Raw genomic sequence first — 18201 nt, forward strand, 5'->3', positions numbered from 1 at the left:
AATAAAAAGTTGTAAGAAATGCCATGATTCAGTAAATATTGAAATTTTTCTGTAGCAGTGATTTGTTTTTTCGCCACCAGCGGTGCTTCAGTCTGCATTTTTTTACTATAGTTTCGTATGCAAATTTTTTATGAGCATAAATAAATTCGTTTCATAATCATAAATTTTATGAAAAATTCAAGGAAAATTTTATAAGTAAACTTTTGCTAAAGCAAACTGTGCTGTTAGGAATGCTTTTATATAGTTGCAAAAAAAACTTTTACGATTATGTAAAACTCATGTTTAACGTCCTTATGGTGTAGTTCTATTCGCTAAGCAGTATCAACCTTGATAGCCAAGCTGACAGCAAGCTAACGACAATCTATTGCCGCAACTTGTCATCAAGTTGACCGCAGAAATTGGCGTTTCCTTAAATTAGCCGCAACTGGTTGCCAAGTTATAAGAAACTTGATAACAACTTATAGGAACTCTTCCAAAAGCTGAAAGTTGTCACTAATTTGGTCACATTTAATTGACACCAACTTTTTAATTAGTGCTATATATATATATTTATGTAGTGATCAATTAAAGTATAATGTTTACTTAGTGATTGCGTTGAAAATCCGTATGATTATCTCTAATTAAGTTATTATTATTGACTAAAACTAAATTTCGCGTCAAAGAATACCTTTCATTTAGGAAATATAATTTGTGGATTGCTAAAAAATTTTGAATGTTGTATGTTCTCTGTAGTTATATTCGCGAGGTCCCTGATAGCCTCCAACCGTGAGTTAACTTCAAGCTACTGCCGTATTAGCCAATTCGAAGGAAAAGTGTTGGAGAGCAAACAGTTACCTGCAAGTTGACAGTAAATTGTCTGTAACTTGAATTCAATTCGACCAAGTGTTACTGTCAGATAATGACGTTAAGTTGACTGTAAGTTTCACTTCAAATTGATGGCAAGTTTTTCTGTCAAATTACGTTCAGACGGTAGTTGATTTGCATCAATTTGCACGCAAGTATTATCCAGCCAAGACTTCCCAGAAACTTATTGTTAAGTTACCCGTAAATGTTCCACTGCAGAACTTGCTAAGCAATTATATTTAGAGTGTGGCTTTTAAAGGTGGTACTAAAATCGTGTCATTTAGCGCGATCATAGGTACAGATATTGTCATTAATGGCCGTATTCGGCCGAACTAAATCCTATACGTGTACCTAATAAGATTTAGTTAAGATTTAGTCTAATAAGTATGCTTTGCTTCTACTATGCTAAATCTTAACTTAATTTACAGAGGACTTAATTCAGCTAAGCACGGCCAACACCTGGAATTACTAAGCTTACCCTAACAGCATTGAAATTGATAGTAATTTGATGTTGAAATTACCTGAAATCTGCTGCCTGAATCTGCAGACAATATCACAGCAAAAGTTGAAAATGAAAATTTGCGGTTAATTTTTCTTCAATTTTAAGATAAACTTGTAAAAAAAAAAAACGGTCGATAATGTTTATTCTTACCATTTCAGAAGGCATGCAAATTTCTACGTAAAATTGTCTACAATTTGAGCGTAAAAATATACTTAACAATTTTTCAAGTCAAATTAACGATAAATTGACATAAAATTTGCCTGAAAATCAAAGACAACTTTTTTATAGTCAACTTTTGAAGTGAATTTGCATTCAAATTCGGGCAGTAAATTTACGTCAAATTCAATAGTAAGTTGCATACAACTTGTCGTAAAAAATAGAAAAGTCCAAAGTTGACGGAAATTTGAGGAAAAATTCAACGAAACTTTTGTACAGTAAACTTTTGCTCAAGCAAATTGTGCTATTAGGGTTAGTTGACGTCTGCCGTAACTGCCCTAACAGTCACTCCAGATTGAAATCGACAGTAATTTGACAGTTGAAATTACCGACATTTGCCGCCCGCATCTGCCGAGAATATGATAGCAAAAGTTGAAAAAAAAAAATTAGCGGTTAATTTGTTTTTTTATTTAGAGGTTACTTTTTTTGGCTAGAAAAAAACCCTAGGGAAAGTTCCTATGAAATTGTTCTCAAATGTCTGTCAACTTCGGGCTATTCCGTTTTTGACGAGAACTTGCATACAACTTGCTATACAATTTGACGTAAATTTACTACCCGAATTCGAATGCAAATTCATTTTGAAGTCGTATACGAATTATCGTCAAAAACGGAAAAGCCCGAATTTGACAGACATTTGACAAAAATTTCATGGGAACTTTCATTAGGGTTTTTTTCTAGTAAAAAAAAGTAACCTCTAAATTAAAAAAAAAATTAACCGCCAATTTTATTTCCAAGTTTTGCTAACAAATTTTCGGCTAATTCAGGCAGCACATTTTGATAATTTCAATTGTCAAATTACTGTCAGTTTTAATCTAAAGTGGTTTTTAGGGTAATTTCGTACATCTAACAACATTGTGGCGCTACCTGTCAATACCTTATTGACGAAATTTGGAAATCAGGTTTTTAATCTATGGAAACAAATAATTATTTTTTAAGTTAATTTTTTAACGGAAGATTTAATATCATTATACAAAAACAAAATATCATTATACAAAAAAAAAATATTATTTATTGAAGACTACTAATGGAAATTCTAGTTTTTTAATTACATTTTTCTTATAAATAAATTACTGTTTTATTTGTTTTCACCAACAATCACCTTTAAGACGAATTTTTTGAGTTTAGTTTGGAAGTCGATTTCTAATAGTATACATTAAAACTATTCACAATCAACACGACAAAAAGAAAACAAATCCTACCAAAAACAGATTCTCTGTATAACATCGCGCCAAGTACACGTTTAAAATTTTATGCGTTACTACATGTACTCAAGCAAAATTAATTTCTAATAAAATCAAACATGTTTTTTTTTACTCTTTTGTAAGCACACTAAGTACATTGAAATTTTGTAATACAATTTTTTTTTGAAATTTTATGAAAATGTTTGTTATGATTTTCCATCATACTAGGTACTTGGTAGTTTTTCGATTTGACTTTTTTTTTGTAAAAAGTAATTTTTTCTTATTTGTAAAAAATTTTAAACGTGTAATTGGCGCGATGTTATACAGAGAATCGGTTTTTGGTAGGATTGTCACCATACCTTAAGACACCCTTCGATTTTTCAATGTTCATCAAAAAAATAAAAATAGACCCCTGATTAGAAACAGTCTAATATATAGATATGTATATATATATATTAGGGTGGCCTAAAAAAACCGACTATTTTTTTTTTGTCAAGTCTCTTATGAAAATTTGTTGGCTTACAATGTTTTAAGAAGCCTCTCCAAAAATCAGCTCGATAAAAAATTTTCAAGAGGTCGCTCATGAATTTTGAAAATATCAAAAATGATGGAAATTCGGATTTTTTACTTAAAAACTTTTTCTTTCTCGAGGCAGCAATAGTTTATATTTGTAAAATCCTTTCTATACTGAAAATTTCAGCCCAAAATTTAAATATTTAAATGGCGCTCAAGAATTTTGAATATTAAATGATAATATGTAACTATTACTTTGAATTAGTTTTTGTATTTTTTCATAATTTAATTATTATCATTTCACTAAAATATAACTTTTGTATAACCTAAAATGTACAGGATAGTCTTAAATAATAAAATTTGATAAGTTTTGAATTAGCGGAAAAACCTAAAAATTGAATCAAAAAATAAAAAAATCTCGGGTTATATTTTCATTCATTGTGTTGAAAATTGATGGTGAAAAAATCGAGGTTTTATTATTAATATTCAAGGGTCGCTTGAAAATGTTCAAAAGACAGCACTCGGAAACATTCGAAATTCTTGAGTGCCGTTTGAAGATTCATATTTTGGGCTTAAATTTTCAGTGTAGTCATGATTTCACAAATATAAATTATTGCTGCCATGAGAAAGAAAAAAATTTGAAATAAAAAATTCAAATTTCGATCATTCTTGATATTTTCAAAATTAGTGAGCGACCTCTTGCAAATGTTTCATCAAGCTGATTTTTAGAGAGGCTTTTTAAAACATCGTAAACCAATAAATTTTCGTAAGAGACTCGAGAAAAAAAAATAGTCGGTGTTACGTCAAAATAACACATATTAAGAGTAGCGCTCCTGTTTAGCCTTCGCCTAGCGAAATAACTGGGACGGAGCTATAAGGATGACTGTTTATTTAAAATTAAAAGAAAATAAAAATAAAAATGTTTTGTTGTCTACGAGATAAATTGAAATAATAAAAATTAAGTAAAATAAAATTTAATTAATTAAGTAAAATAATAAAAGCAAAATAAAACAACTTCCAAATTTGTTTGAATCAAAATAATTATTTAAAAATTATTGCAAACAAAATTTAGTTTACATTAGACAATTAAATGCAATTTACAATTTTACACTTTTATAAAATGGTTTAACTCTCGATTTCACTTGTTATTTAATTTATTTAAAATCAATCAATTATTATTTAAATATTTATTCAATTAAATTGTTACCTTGATTTATTTGATGATTATTATTGTTATCAATAATTATTTATTTGATTTTTTTTTAACTTCCCGCTAAGAAAATCGACGATTTTCAGAAATTTCGGGAAGTTATTGTTTTCACCCCGATTTTCGAAAATCGAGTTTTCATCAGATGTCGACGTTTTGAGGTCCTAGGAAGCTATTCTGACTATTTTCAGAATGATGTCCGAGTGTGTGTGTGTGTGTGTGTGTGTGTGTGTGTGTGTGTGTGTGTGTGTGTGTGTGTGTGTGTGTGTGTGTGTGTGTGTGTGTGCGTGCGTGCGTGTGTGTGTGTGTGTGTGCGTGCGTGCGTGCGTGCGTGTGTGTGTGTGTGTGAGTGTGCGTGTGTGTGTGTGTGCGTGTGTGTGTGCGTGTGTATGTGTGTGTGTGTGTTTTGTGTGTGTGTGTGTGTGTGTGTGTGTGTTTTGTGTGTGTGTGTGTGTGTGTGTGTTAAAAAAATAACATTTTATGTTATTTTTACCGGATAAATCATAATATGACGTACTAAAATGTGCCTGATATCATACCAACTCATCTTTTTTATAGTTTCTTTTGATCATATAAAGTCATCGAACTTGGTTTTTAGTTTAAATCATATTATCAACTAAAAAATCGATAAAACGTAGTTTTTAATATTTTTATCGGATATTTCGTATTTTATTGTTTCTTACATGAGTCAAAATTTATTTAAATCTTGATTTTGATCCCCGACATTGATTTCTGCCTCAATACACTTATTTTACTGAACAAAATCAGGAACTAAATTTTAAAAACCGCTTCATTGATGATTTTCGATTCTTAAATTTTCAAACTTCAGCATAACAGGTAACTTGTTAGAGCTTGAAGAGATCGTAAAAAAACAATTGCATGTGATAGCATTTTCAAGCTCAAAGAGCTCGAAAATATATCTACACTAATGTTTTCGAGCTCTTTGAGGTCGAAAACAGCGGGAAGTTTTGGGATTGGCCCGCAGGGTCAACCGACAGACCGATTTTTTTATTTGTTATTCTTCTTTCTTAACTCTTGATAATTGATGAAATTTTATCAATATTGAATTTTATTAATTGAATGAATTTTATTTAAATAATTCAACTTCAACTTGATAATTGATGGAATATTTATCAAATTTATTTTTTTATTAAAATAAATTATTACTTTTAATAATTCAATTATTATTTAAAAATATTCTGAATTATATTTGTATAATTCAGTTTATAAATATTTAAATCATATTACAATGATTTAATAAAATAAAGGACCTTGTTTTTAAATAATTAAAATTTCGTCAATGACGAATGAGCTCACTTAGGAAACTGAAATCTTTTTCGATTTCCAGAAGAGCTGTTACCGGGTAGTAACATCCCTTCCGATAATCATTTAATTATACCAATCATTTTATTGGCTATAATTAAATCAATATTTTTTTATAATGATTATTTATGTATATATATGTTTCATGACTTCCAATGCAGTTAGCAACAACGCATTATAACCGGGTACCCCTCGTCTTCCGTGGTCTTGACGACGAGGCTTACGAGGTCACGATTTGGACACCTTTTGAACTCAAAAGTTCTAAGGGCGCCACTAAAAGTAAGTTGCACGATCTCTCAGTATCGTGTGCAAGGCAAACAAAGCAGAGAGGAATGAAAATCTCAAGGACGAGTTCGAAAATTTCCTTATCGTGTCTGGACCACACAGCTGCAGAGTTAGGTTCTTATCAACCCCTTAATGAGCGGTCGGTGAGACTCAGCGTCACTAATCAATTGAGAATAATTATTTTAATAAATATGATTTTAATAAAATATTCAAAATTTATTTACAATATCTCTTTGGTAACGGATATATCTGTTTGGTTAATATAAAATTTTTAAATTCCCGACAATATTTACGTATTTTAAACTGTGTTTAAATTTAATACAAAATTTCCTTAATTCATAATAGCAATTATTTTTCTCCTTAATATACAATAATTTTGCTGGCGAGGCAATAAATAAATTAACTCATATTCACACACAGTCTATCCGCAACTTTAAGTTCTTAAAAAACGCCTTAAGTTCTGGGTTGTCTTTTAGCCTTAATTTGATTTAATAAAGTTTCCAGTGATGCGGTCGGTGAGACTCAGCACCACGGTCACTTTCAAACTAAATTTCTGGCACCTTCTAGAGAACGGTCTTTGGGACTCAGTACCTCTAGAAAAAATACCGACTAGAGTTTGCTAAACTTAAATGTTAATTATCAATTGTTTAATCCGTGGTCACTAGACTCAACTGAGAAAATTTTGATTATGACGCTACCTAGTAAAACAAGCCCAGACACTTATACAAAGTGGCGACCGAACGCTCTCGAACCCACGCCGCGAAAACCAATAAATCTTATCTCGTAAAATTTTATATATATAATTAAAAATTTATGTTATTCCATTAAAATATTTTTAGAGAAGTTTGAACGAATTAATTGAACCAAAAGACTTCAAAATTTACCGAAGTAGTCGCTGGTGAAAATGAAGACGCCATATGGTGGGAGGAGGACGCCGCTCTCAAAGAATGCTGTTGGGTGCTGTTGGCTTCCAATCTTCTTTCTCCTGCTGCTGCCAATTAATATTTTAAATAAATTACGCGGTTGCTAAACTCAGCGAAATTTGTGAATGATCCTGAACGTGGATTTTTAATGCAGTCCGGGGTCAGACTGAGACTCACCGTAATTTGATTGATTCTCCACGAATGCGAGGTCTTCACGACTCACCATCAATTTATTTTCTTTTGTAAAATTTTAGTTTTAATTGTGCTTAGGATACGACTGATTGTTTGCAGCTCTAGGCAGTGAGTGACGCTCGAGTGCCTCTCGGTGCGCCGCGAAGCCAGCAGCTCCCCACTCTCAGTCCCATGTCAGGCTCGTACCGTCCGAAATTCGCCCAAATTTAAATTTCTAGAAATGGCGGGACTCGGGGCCCTCGCAGAGCACCCATTCGTCGCACGGCCAAATGCATCGATGAATTAGTAGAGTCCCAGGTTATCGATCATCGACGGCGTGGGGACAACGGAGATGCGTGGGCCGAGAGCGCAGTCGAATCAAATTTAAATTCAAATCTTAATTTACAATTAAAACCGATTTATTTTAGATTATCCCTGTTATAGCATAAAGCATTGGAGTCGAATTCACAAATCAATACTTATTGATTCTTATTATTTTTTCTTTATTGCAATAAATTCATTTTATTATTTTAACATTTTATAATTTATTTCATTTTAATTATTATTTATTTGTTTATTAATAATTATTTTTCATACAAAAATTTTTATCAATATTTTCATTATTTTAAAATTTCATTTTATACTTTTTATAATAATATTCATTTCATATTTCATAATTTCATTTTATTTTCGATTATTAATCATCATTATTTATTTATTTATGTATTTTCATTAATTCATTTCATATTTCATATTTATAAAAATTAAATTATTTCATTGTTTCTTTTCATTATTTCATTTTTCATATTTATTTATTTTTAATTTCAATATTTATTCTATTCAACAATAATTTAATTATTAATAAATTTGGTAATTTATTAATAATTAACAAACGTAAAAATTTGAATTATATTCAAATTTAAAACAACATTTTTTTTATTATTAAACTTTTTCCAATAATAATTTTACAAAAACAATTTGAATTTAAATTCAAATTTAAAAATCATCGGCCGTAATAATGGCTGGAAGTTACTTGCTAATTAATTAATTTATGCATAGCTAGATGGCATAGCATGTATGATAATTGATTGACAGCAGGAATAAGACGTCGTGACGTCACACCGGCACTGTTAGTCATTTGTCATATATTTTTAATATATGACAAATTTAAAAAAATGTATGTATATTTTATTATTATTATTATTCTTATTATTTTTGATTATTTATTTCTTATTTTTTTAGAAAAAATTGTTTATTTCATAGTTCATATCTATTATTTTTTTTTTATTCACCATATCTTTTTTTTTTTGAATAATAAAAATTTTATTTGTAATAAAGAATATATTTTATTTACATTTTAGTAAAATTTATACTTACTTTTTCTTTTATTTTATAATTTTTCTTATGTTACACGGTTTTTATTATTTTGTTTATTATTTTTTTTTTTTTTATTAAAACAAAATTTATTTTTTTTTTTAAATTGTATTTTACTTACTCTCTCTTTTCATAAATAATCAGAACTGAAATAAATTCTTCCTTCGTTTAATTGTTTTTTTTTTTTTTTTTTTTTTTTATTTCATATATGTATATATATATATATATAGTTATAATTGATACATTGTTTATTACATAATAGAATATATTTTTGTAGCTACATTTTTTATTTATATAAGAACAGCTAATGCAAATACATTATTCTTATTTTTGAAGTATTCATAATAAAATAGTATATGTATAGATATAAAAATAATTACAAATGATTGATTGACTTTTTTTTTTTTTTTTTTTTAAGAAAATAATAATAAAAATTTTTGATTATTTTCACCCCATGGTTCATCAACATATAAAAATACTTGAACAAACAATTCTTCTTCTCTCCACAAAAACAATTGCTTACAGAGATCGCAATTTTTTGCTGGCCGAGCTTCAAGCAAAACTTCCCCACAGTGGTCACAATTTCGTTTTTTATCTAAACTTATTTTATAGAATTTTACGATTCCATCATATTGATTATATTCATAATCTTCGTCATTAACCACCAAATCCACAAAACACGCGACGCAAATTTTTTCCTCATTAACTTGTCCTTTATTTTTAATAAGAATATGATTCACATTTTTTTCTCTCTTAACACACACAAATCTTGCAATATCTTGAAATATCATCAGAACCTTATCGGGATCGATGTTACTGATCTTTTCCAACTTGACATAATTTGGTCCATTTCTTCTATTTGCTGCCATTATTCCTTGATTTTTTTAAAAAACAAAAAATAAACGAATATAAAATTACTCGTTAGAGACAACAATGAAACCCCCCCTTTTTTTTTTATTTGATTATACTTAAATATAATTATTATTACCTTTTTTTTGTTTTTCCTTTTTATAGATTTATTTATTTGTTAAAAAAAATTATATGCGGTTATTTATTATTATTATTATTGTTATTATTTTTTATTTATTATTATTATTATTATTTTTTTTTTTTGTAATTTTTGTGTATATTTGTTTTTTTTTTTTTTTTTTTTTTTTTTTAAATATATATATTTTAATAATAACTATGCGCGTATTTTGCTCTGACTGTTAGATATTTAATGACGTATCTTTTGCAATTAACTTAGGCTGTTACCACTTGGTAACATCCCTACTCAAAAATTCTTTAAAAAGAATTCATATGCGGAAGGGGTGTCATATGAGTCCCTTTCGCGATAACGCGACTTATGCATTGGTTTTAGCATGCATTTCAATGACATAAAATTTTACATGCATAAAATATTAAAATAATATTTAATAAAATATTTTTAATAATAATAATATATTTTTATATGTGTTTATCGATATGAAATTTTTTTTTTTTCTGTTTTGGGTTTTTTTTTTTTTTTTTTATATTCTATTTCTATTCTTATCATTTATAATGATGGATTATTCACAAACACTTTTTCGTGAGTTTTTAATTGATTTAATATATTGAATATGTATATATATATATTGCGTATGATTTGTATAAAGAATATGTATGAATATATATATATATATATATATGGATATATGTAAAAATTTAAATTTCGCGACGACTGCGCGCGTCGCTACCCTCCCGCGCTGAGAACATTACCAGCGCAAAGATGATAATGTATCGATTATTTATTAAATTACAGAAAGCTACCTTGAAAGTAATCGATAAATAAAAATATGTATATATATATATATTTTATATTAAGAATTACTTATAAAATTTATTATATTTAATTCCTAGTGTATTTTTATATTGTTTTAATTTATTTTTTTTCATTTAATAATAATTTAAAATATTAATAAAAGTTTAGCAATATATATTTTTATATCAATAATTAATTGTTATTTTTCCTATTATTATTATATTTTTTTTTATTCTTTTTTTTTTTATTTTTATACTTTTTCTCTCTCTTTTTTTTATTTTTCTTCTTTCTTTTATATATATATATATATATATATATATATATATATATATATATATATATATATATATATATATATACTTATTTATTAACAATATTAATAACAATGATATTTATTTATTTTTTTTTTTAACAGGCTAAATTACACATAAATATCGATAAAATATTTATTTTCTAAAATGTCACGATAGTTTTCCCAATTATTTGCACAATCTTCACAAATATATCCCGGTTTTTGATTTATTAACACTTCACCACACTTAATACAATCTCCCGAAATTTTATACGGATATAAACGATGCCAGTTTTGATTGCAATATTTAAATCTTTTCATAAAAATCATTGGACAGTTTTTTAAACAGTTTTCGCACATAGATGCGTTATCAAAGTCATTATGATAAAATTCTTTTACTATTTCCCTTGGCATGGTACAATATGATGTTATCAAACTTGCATAAAATTTTAAATTTCTTCCAGGAATTCTTGTATGTGGAATTCCATATAATGCATCTAATTCTTCATCTTCTTTCATCTGCTTAAGTACTCCGGCAGGAATTTTCATCTGTAATAATACTTTTAATTTAAGTATCATTACTAAAATTATATAAAAAAAAATATTAAAATTTTGAAATTTGTTAGTTGTAAGTTGTTAGTAATTTTATAATTGAAATTAGGATAAACGGAACATGCTGGTTGTTTCTTGAATAATTCTTGCTCCATTATTTTTTTCTTGACTTGCTGGTAAAATTGGATAAATTTTTTCATCTGCTGATGGGGCTGATGGTTCAGTATTTTCATTTATTGTTTGAATTTCTTGATTTTGTGTTGGTTGTTGAATTATAACCAATCCAACATTTTCGTCGTTGCTTGAATTTGTATTATTATTATTAATACTTTTATGAATATTATTTATGTTATTTTCTTGTGCTCTTATTAAAATAAAATTAGTACAAGCATCCCGAAATGATAGACACATATAAAAAGAACATCCATAAGATTTTCGAATTTGAAAAGCATGAAGTAATATGTCAAATGAAAATTTTACTAGTCTTATAATCATAATTATACTAAATATTCCTGCACTTGCAGATCCAAAAACTACAAATTTTCCCCATGTTTTTTCCCACGCTGAATCAGCTAATTTTTGTAAAGCATTAGTATCAAATAAATTTAATATTGTTTCACCTTGATTTGCGAAATGCAAACCATCCATTCCTCTAGCAATATTACTTAAAATTGCTGGTTTTTCCACTGGAGACATAATTCTATGTCTTAATTTGTCGAGATCTTGTTCAGAGTAAATTCCGCTTGTAGCTAAGAATTTTGGAGAAGTATATTTCCATGTTGGTTTAGTTAATGGTTGAATTTTATTTGGTGGTAAAACTTCAACTGGATTAGGTGTAAATTTATACCATGATCCATCTATTAAAAATAAAGGTGGAAAAAGTGGATTGCAATCAATCTGAGTTCCTTTTCTTACTAAAATTCTTGTGTTTGGAGTTAAAAAGTAACTGTCATTTGCTCTTTTCACTGGTAATTCGTTATAACACTCACTTCTTGGGTAAACTGATCTTCAACAGGTATGCACTTGACAACATTTATCGATTCACCTGACATTATAGCTATATAACCTGGTCCTTTCATATAATTGTAAGCAAACTCGTCTGGTTTACTTGACGCAATTGATAACAAATTTTTTAAAGTATTACGTTCTAACATACAACGATGAATTAATACATCATAATATAATTGTTTAATTTGTTAAGCTATTGCATAGCTTCTATCGCGGGCCTTGAGCGCGGGGACCGAATCCAGAAATTCCGTAACGAAAAAACCTCATGCTCCCCACTCCAACGGGCACGGAGGTGTGGCTTGAAGGCCGTGCATCGTCTAACGTGATTTCAGTTCGGCAGTCTTCGACACGGCGTTGAGTGCGTGTGATTAGACGTATTGTACGACTCTATGAAACTCGCACGAATCGAGACGAGCTGCTCCGAAATCGGACGAATACATAAGCAGCTATTTATGAGAAAGTATATAGGTGTATAGGTATTTATGTACAACAGTGAATAGCTGTACTTGAAAAATTTGTGTATAAAGTGTTTTGAATATTAATGAACAAAGTGCATTTATTATTAATGAAGAATGTCACGAAAAAATAGTGAAAGAAAATGGGTGAGTACTCTATATACATACATTTTATTCTTATCACAAATGCAGTATTAATTTTGAATTGAAAATATAATACTGCTTTAAAGATAACCTAAATTTTTGATATTAAAATCAGCGATATTAAAAGTAGCTCTTTTATACACACAAACACACACACGCGTATAGTTTAAATTCTCAATTTAGATTCTCACTATGTATATATATATATATATATATATATATATATATATATATATATATATATAAATTCATTCTTCATTATGTATATAACAGAAACCATCAAACCAAGCACGTGTACTATTCAGTACCTTTGTTTTTGGTGTATAGATAATGCACATGAATGCCGCGCAGAGAAAGTATATATGATATTATATCTATTATATAAATGTACATCGCGCGAAATTCGATAATCACTTCTTAATATTGTTATTTTTTTATAAATGAATAATTTTGTTTTGGTGTGTCATTACACTATTTATATCTAATTATTTATACCTATTATTTATACCTATTATTTATACCTAGATATTTTCGTTTCATAGAGAAGAAAAGCGTAAAGAGCTAAAAAGAAAAAAAAACGAATGCACGTCAAAGGGCATATTATCAGCGTCAGAAAGATTTGAATAAAAATGAAGAAATAATAAAAACAGTACCAAAATCAAATGCTGAACGTCAAAGGAAATTTCGTCAACATAATGCAGAAAAATTTTACATGGATATGTAATTTGATTTAATAATAATATTTTTTATTTATTTATTTGAAAACAAATTGTAATATATGCTTCTATATTATTTAATTTAACGATTTCATCATTTTTTTTACAGAAAAAGATGAAAATTGTGCAGTAATGAAGTTTCAATGATAAATATTCTTGAATAACCAACAGCTACTGTAAGATAATAAAACCCACATATATTGTAAAATAATAAAAATATTTTAAACAATATTAACTTTTTATTTGTTTAATAAAAGAAAAATTTGTTTTTTTATCGGTCACCACGGTCAAAAAGTGTAACTTGAATTAATATCAAAGAAAAAGAAATACTGCATGAATAAAATAAATAAATAATTATAATTGCATAAGTTGATACAAAATGCTATGCAATAGCTTTACCGCGGCAGTCCCCGAGTGCCACACGTCTTTTTTTTTTTTCACGAATAGGTAAAGCAAAATAATATTTATTTTTAATTTTCTTTTCAACTACTTTTCCTAGCTCTAAATTTTTAAATGTCGGTAATTTATTTAATTCTTTTAATTTCATTGCGCCATTATCGCATGGTTAACCATTGGTGCTGATAAAATATGCTAAATTATCTTTTCTAAAATGAAAATAATCTTTAATATCAACGATATTACGAATATTTCCCGTTTCTAAATTTTCTTTTATATCTGAATCGCTATGATCTGATGAATCTTTTTTATTATTGTTTTGTTCGTTTATTACATTTTCAATATTTCTGTCTGAACTTAAAGAACTACTCACATTTTCTTGATTAAAATCTTGATTTTTTGTTTCTTTTCTTTTTTGAATTTGTTTCACTTTTTTCTTGCGTTTAATAGCTTTTGGTTGATTTTGAATTTTTTCGTCGGTTGAATCGTTGGTTTTATCACTTACATTCTTTTGTATTTCTTGCTTGTTCTTTATTAAATTTTTATTTTTATTAATTTCGTCAGTTGTTTTGGTTGTTGATTGTGATCTTGTATTTAATTCTTGTTTCTTTGCTGCAGCTCTTGTTGTTACTTTGATTTGTTCAAATTCTTCTGTTTTGATTGGATTTCTTGATAAAGCATCCGCAACATAATTTGTTTTACCTGGTTTGTAAATAACTTTAAAATTGTATTCTCCTCATTTTAATCTCCATTTTAAAACTCTCGTATTCACATCTTTGCTTTTTGAAACCAAACTAATGGTTTATGATCTATAACTAAAATGAATTCTTTACCATAAACATATGGTCTAAATGTTTTTACACCAAAAACAATAGCTAATGCTTCTTTTTCATATGTTTCATATCTTATTTCAGTGTCCCTCAATACTCTTGAAGCGTATGCACATGCAGTGTCTTCCCCGATTTGTCCCTGTGATATAACTGCTCCAATTGCATAACCTGATGCATCAGTAGTAATAATAAATGGCATTGTAAAGTCAGGTGTATTTAATACAGGTGGTTCACATAATTTATTTCTTAATATTTCAAAAGCTCCTTGAGTTTCTTGATTCCATAAAAACTTGACATCTTTTTGAAGTAATTTTGTCAATGGCTTAGCTATTTTTGCAAAATTTTTAATAAATCTTCTATAATAATTGGTAAAACCCAAAAATTGACGAACTTTTTTCTGAGTAGTAGGAACTGGATATTTCTTTGCAGCTTCAATTTTACTTGGATCAGGTCTGATAGAATTTTTGCTAATTAAATGACCTAAATAGCAAACTTCTCGTTTGAGAAACTTGCATTTATCTGATTTTAATTTTAAATTTGCTTCTTTTAAATTCTGGAGAACAATTTTTAATCTTTCAATGTGTTCCTGTAAAGTTCTTGAAAATAAAATTATATCATCCATAAAAACATATAGTATAACACCGATTAATCCGGAAAAAATATCCTCCATTAATGCTTGAAATGTTGCTGGACCATTTGCTAGGCCGAAAACCAATCTTAAAAATTCAAAATGACCTAAAATAGTCGAAAAAGCAGTTTCATGTCGATCTTTTTCTTTCATCTTAATTTGATGAAAACCCGATGATAAATCTAGTACAGAATAATATTCGACTCCACCCAAACTATCAATAATATCAGTTATATTTGGCAGTGGATATGCATTTTTCATCGTCTTCTCATTTAACGCTCGATAATCGATTACCATTCTCCATTGTTTCCTTCCTTCAGAGTCCGGTTTCTTTGGAACTATCCAGACTGGGCTGTTGTATGGTGACCTTGATTCCATAATAATAGTATTTTCCAAGAACTCTCTAATTTGTCGATTGATTTCCTCCTTTAAAGCATAAGGAATTCTATAATTCTTAATATTAACAGGTCTTTCATCTGTAGTTAAAATTTCGTGTTCAACTCTATCTGTTGCAGGTAAATATTCACCTGGAAGGTGGAACCTTTCAGTATTATCTTTTATTAAATCGTAAAGAGATTCTTTCTCAATTTTATTCAAATGTTTAATATTTAACACCTCTTTTATTGTTTCAAAACGTGATTTACTTTTATTTATTGCATCAATATCATGTGAAAAGTGTCCTGTGACATCCTCTTGATTCTTTTCTTCGTTCTCATGGGCATTGTTGATAACTAATACTCGCTGGGCATATATAATTTCTTTATTGGATTTATTGATCGACTCATGTAAATTGTAATCTTTATTCTCAATATTGTAATTGGAATTTTCCTTTGAATTATTTTCTTGATTGTTTTTTTGTTTGATTGTGTTGATATTTTCAGATTTTTTTTTTAAATTTTTCTCATTTTCAGGTTGATTATTATCTTTTTTATTTTTGTTAAAAATTTTAGTAGTTTCTCCATTTATTTTTATCTTTGTTTTATTATCTTCTTTGGTTTCGTCTTCCGCTTCATCGTCTGAATCGTAGTCGGTATCACTTCCATAAATATTAAAATTTTGAAATCCCATAGCCATTATTTGATGCATATCTTAATCAAAATCAGATTCGTCTTCTTTTTCGATTTTCATTATTATTTCCACATCTGTTTCTTCATCAGTTTCTATTTTTCCTTTGTTCATTTCTTTTTCTTCTTTCTTCATTTCATTTCCTTCTATTTTCATTTCTTCTTTCTTCATTTTATTTTCTTCTTTCTTCATTTTATTTTCTTCTTTCTTCGTTTCATTTTTGTCTTCTTTTATTTCTTCCTTCTTTATTTCATTTTCTTCTTTTAGATTTTTTTCAATAGTGACAGGATAAATTTTATCTTGAAAATTTATTTTATTATTTTGCACTAATTTTTCACAATTAAATGATAGATTTATAGATTCATCAGTATCATAGAAAAAATATTGTTTATTATTTATTTTTATAACGCGATCTTTATAGCAAATTTGTACTTTCGCTTCGTCAAAAAAATTCGAACCCAATATTTCCGATTGCTCGATTGGAAAATTAGAATTGTCATTCAAAAATTCATGTTTGAATCTAGAAACTTTAGCATTGTGGCCAGATCTATTACAAATTTGACATCTTTCTCTAGAATTTAATAATTTAAAACATTTATCAGCAGTATGACCTGGTTTATCGCAAAATTGACAAATAACAGTTTGTCTTAAATTTAATTGTTGATTAAAATTTGTATTATTGTCAAATTGTTTATTTTGAGTGTGAAAATCTTGTTTTTGATGGTAATTAGATTAATGTGGTTTTTGAGAATTATTGTGTTCGCGTTTAACTTCATCGCAAAGGAACACGGGTTTTTCGTTGCCTTTTCGTTTTATATTTCAAATTCACTCAATTCCTTTCTTAATTTAATTTTTTGCTCAATTTTAATAGCTTCATCGACTGTTCCTTGAAAATTATTATTTAAATTTCGAATTTTACTTTCAATTTCAGGATTAAGACCATTTAAAAAACTTTTTACTACTCTTTGTTCTACTTGTATTGCATAAGCATTATTTTCTGCTTGTGTATGTGTTCTTTTGTGACCTTCAACTAATTGTGCTGCAATATCACAAATTCGATTAGAATATTTTAAAACAGATTCCCTGTCTTTTTGAAAAACGCGACCTAATTCACCCAATAATTGCATTTCTGTTTTATTTGGGGCTGCTTTTCCCCTTAAAAAGTCATAAAATTCTTGTTTTGTATTTATTGTTGCATAGTTTATAGATTTTCTTAAATCACCTGTTAATTTTTTTCGCAATAATTTAACCAAATGAGGTTGAGCATCTCTTGGTAAAGAACCAAAAGCTTCATTACAAGCGCATATAAATTCTGTAAGTATCAAATTTTCACCGTCATATTCGGGTACAAATTCTAACGCGTCACGTAAAGAAATAAATTGATTTGCTGAAAGAGCCATTCTTACTGGTTGTTCGTTATTGATTTGGTTATTATTATTATTATTATTATTATTGTTATTGTTATTATTATCGTTATTATTATTGTTGTTATTATCAGTAGATATACAGGGGTGTTTCCCCTCCCACAACAGGGATCTGCAATACCATCGTGAATAAGTGGGGGGCTGGGGTAATTTTCCATACCGACAGTTGGGATAGGGGGCGCTAATAGCGCTTTCTGTTGATCTTCTATACCGGTACCCGAGAGAGGGCGCTAGTATCATTTTTAGCCGATTTGGTGGGGAGTGGGCCTGAGGGAAGGGGGATGTGGGATTGGGAAGGGGGGTATGAGATTGATACTGCAGGTTTGGGGCTTAGATTATGGGGTGGGGGTATGGGATTGATATGGTTCATGAA

At 28.3% G+C, this 18201-nt stretch overlaps 1 long non-coding RNA gene across 1 annotated transcript; it reads left to right on the forward strand.

The window, feature by feature from the left end:
* Window positions 1-12555: 12555 nt before the first annotated feature.
* Window positions 12556-13683, forward strand: LOC128667287 (uncharacterized). The gene is made up of 3 exons (XR_008403304.1): window positions 12556-12772; window positions 13295-13489; window positions 13595-13683. It is a non-coding gene; the product is annotated as an uncharacterized LOC128667287 (long non-coding RNA).
* The last annotated feature ends 4518 nt before the right edge of the window (window positions 13684-18201 follow it).

This window comes from Microplitis demolitor, chromosome 2, assembly GCF_026212275.2.
Source record: "Microplitis demolitor isolate Queensland-Clemson2020A chromosome 2, iyMicDemo2.1a, whole genome shotgun sequence".
In the NCBI taxonomy this organism is placed as follows: Eukaryota; Metazoa; Arthropoda; class Insecta; order Hymenoptera; family Braconidae; genus Microplitis; species Microplitis demolitor.